Genomic DNA, 3,512 nt, shown 5'->3' with positions numbered 1-3,512 from the left:
GGCTGGCAGGCTCTCCTGACCCCAGGCCAGGGTCACCTTAGCCACAGGCCCATGGTTTCCCCAGGCTCCTCTGTCACCCCAGACATTCCTGGGGTCCCCAGGCTTCTCCCAAGGAGCCCACCGGCCCGGCCCCTGCCCCCTGTGGTGTAGAGGTGACACGAAGCCTGTCCCTGAGCTGGTGTCTCCCCTCCTGACTTCCCCTGGGGTTGGGGCCTCAAGGCTCCCCTCATTTGGTTTCTATCCCTGATTTGGTTTCTATCTCCCCTAAAGCCTCACGCTTTCATAGGTGGGGTTCGATACCCATTAGTGGGTTAGTCTGCAGGTGCGTTTATAGCTAACTGCGTTGTTAGGGGGCAGGGCCCGGTCAGAACAGGTGGCCACTGGGGGTGGGGCCTGTCCACTGGGCGTGGCCTGGAAGGACCAATCTCCTTCCCTGGTTCCTCCCTTATCTCTCTGCTTCCTGTCTGCCACGCCTGGAGCAGCTCCCCTGTGCTAGGCCTCAGTGCCAACCAACTATGGACTGAGACCTGAGCCCAAATAACCTCTCCTATTTAAGTTTCAGGTGTTGGGTATCGTGTTCCAGCCAGGAGGCGAGTGACTAACACATCCCCAGCATAGTCCATCCAACAGGAAGCCTCAGCTCTACCCCCAAGCCTGGTGGTGGCTCAAGGCTCCCTGAGAGGTGGAGCAGCAACTCGCTGAAACACCCAGGCCAGGTGCCAGCTCGATGCCCACCTCTCCCAAGCTCACTGGGCAGCATCCCCTCAGTCCATGCCGGCTCCTCCCCGTCCCTGGCCTGAGCCACCACCGCCACCCCTGGCCCTGTGCAGCCCCCTGCTGGCCCCTTGGTCCCTCTCCTGCCACGATCACAGTGAACTTCTGCGTGGGGCTTGGTTCTCTCTGGAAACCACCCTCACAGCCCTCGCCCCAACTCGCCTGCAGACCAGCCTGTCTCCCGCGTCCCCTAGGACTCCGCACCCCACGGGGTCCTGGGTCAGGCAGAGGCCCACAGACTTGGCCACCTTCCCCCTAGGCTGCTCGTGGTTAGACTCCAGTCCCTGGAGTGGAGCAACGCTGTGTAACCCCAATGCACCTGCTGCCACCTGGGGCCCCCCAGTAAGCTGTCCTAGCTACCCCGGTGGTGGGCCCAGGTCTGCTTGGGGTCCCAGGAGCTCAAGTGTTTGTCCCGGGAGCAGAGAAGTTTGGGATGAGGACCTCCTGAGAATTCATCCAGGCTGGGGGCTTAGCCGTGTACCCTGCAACCTCAGGTTCTGTGGGCCGACTTTGTGGGAGCCCAAGGCAGGGCCGGGGGAGTCGGGAGGCCAGCACCCATCAAGAACCACCCTGAGCCCCGAGCAGCGCTGGGGTCCAGCCGGGGATCCCGATGAGACCATGTTTAAACTGAGTGTTGCAGGCTGACGTGGGATCCAGAAGCCTCATGTGCACACAGGGCCAGCATGGGGTGTGGGGGGGAGGCGGCACCCTGGTCCCCGGCCAGCCCTGAGCCAGGGGGACCCGGCAGAGGGGCCTGGAGACTCCGAGCAGCAAGCACATCATCTCCGGCCGCTGCTCGGGAGGAAGCAGGTGTCCTGGCAGCCGCGTCGTCTCCCCAGCCCCCACAGACAGCCCACACCCACCTCCAAGATGGCACAAGGCACTCAGCCGGCCTCACATGTGGGAAACAGCTTCAAATGCCTGTGCCATTTGTTATCTCTTTTTAAGAGGAAAAACATTCTCCCAAACACACTGGGAGGCCTGTGATTTCACGATTCTAAGATTCTCCATCCAGAGACTCCGGGTGGGGAGATTCCTACCCAGTGCTGGGGGGACGGAGGCCTCCGGATGGTGCCTCAGCTGTGCGGCCGACAGAGCCACCTGGCCTGGGCTCCCGGCCCCGAGAGCCAGAGGAGGCTGAGGCAAGAGCCCAGCTGCTGGCTTCTGGGGGCAGGAGTTCAAAGGTTCAACAGTGTCCCCACCAGGCACAGCAGCGGCCGATCCAGCAAGTCTGGCAGCCTCAGACTGCAGAAGGAGCCCTGCCCGGCTCGGCACACCCCACGGCCCCTCCGGTCTCCCTTCTCCGGGTTGGAGAGGCCCCAGCGCTCAGAAGGGCCCAGCTGAACTGTCAGGTGCTGACCAAGGCAGGAGGGCAAAGCCAGCCCTACCTAGCCCTGGCTCTCAGCCCCTTCTCACAGGAGCTGCAGGGACTCAGGGTGTGCTCCCATGGGACCAGAGTTTCACCCTGAGCTGTGAGGACTCAGCAGAGGACTCCGAGGCCCTTCCAGCATCAGACACAGTCCAAATCCTTCTCATCCCCAGCTGCCGGCTTCGTCCCTGGAAGCCATGTCCCTCTGGAACCTGTAGGACTGGGGTGCCCAGGGGTGGAGCAGCAACCCAGGTTTGCTGGCCACCTCACACCTGACAGTGATCCGGGCTCACCCTCTCCTTCTTGGGTCCCAGTAGGGGACCCCTGCCAGGTCCCCTCTGGGGCTGGAGCCCTGGGTGTGGTGATAGCCACCGGCTCCTCAAACCCTCTGCGTTCTGGCCGCCATAATGTATGGGAGAAGGCGGGGAGATGGGTGGCGGGTGGGGGCTGCCTGCAGTAACTCTGATCCAAGTCTGGGCCTGAGCCGGATGGCGTTGAGCCTGGAATCGAATAACGCTGGGGCCCGGGAGCTGGGCAGGGAGGGTCCCCTCCCTGGGCACTGCTGAAGGGGCTGTGTGGATTCGTCCCAGGGCCTGGAGTGGGTCTGAAGGTTCATGGGAAGAGCAGGGCCAGGGTACCAGAGGGGAAAGGGGCCTCTGTGCAGAGTAGTGAGGAGGTGTGGTGGTGATGGTGTTGGCGATGGCGGTGATGACAGCGAAATCAGCAGCAGCTCTGCTCGGGGCTCGGCCCTGTGCTTGGAATCGGTCTGCCTTATCTCACTGCATCTTCGCGGCCGCCCACAGAGTCTTGCCTTACTGCGCCATTTTTATCACCCCCCCTTTTACAGATGTGGAAACTGAGGCTTAAAAAAAAGAAAAGAAGAAGAAAGGAACCGAGACTCAGAGAGGTGAAATCCGAAGCACATGGCAAGGCCGTGACCGGAACCCACCTCTGCCCACCGGCCCCACCCCGTGAGCCCCACACGTCTGCCCTGCTGCGGGGATGTGGGGGGCTCGGCCCACCTCTCCTCCTTGCGACCCCCACCATCAGCATCTGAGCTGTGGTGCCCCACTAAGCCCTTGGCAAGGTGAGCCCATGTCCCTGCCTTCTGTGACCCCCACAGGGGCCCCCAGAGACAGAAATCATGGAGAACAGCAGTGGCTCCACTGGGCTTGGCCCTGGGGGCACTGCCTGGCCGTCCGGGAGCGGTGACCCCACCTTCACTCACCCACGCCATGTTGGCTGGGCCTCCTGGCCGCACCCTGAGCTGGTGAGGAGGAGACTGCAGCCTGTCCTCTCCGGCTGCCTGCTGCCCCCGGGCCCCCACCCAGGCCCGGGCTCCCCGTGGTCTCTGTGTCCCCAGCGCCCA

The sequence above is a fragment of the Fukomys damarensis genome, unplaced genomic scaffold, assembly GCF_012274545.1.
Source record: "Fukomys damarensis isolate Sample0158 unplaced genomic scaffold, DMR_v1.0_HiC HiC_scaffold_36, whole genome shotgun sequence".
In the NCBI taxonomy this organism is placed as follows: Eukaryota; Metazoa; Chordata; class Mammalia; order Rodentia; family Bathyergidae; genus Fukomys; species Fukomys damarensis.
This window is presented reverse-complemented; position numbering follows the sequence as displayed.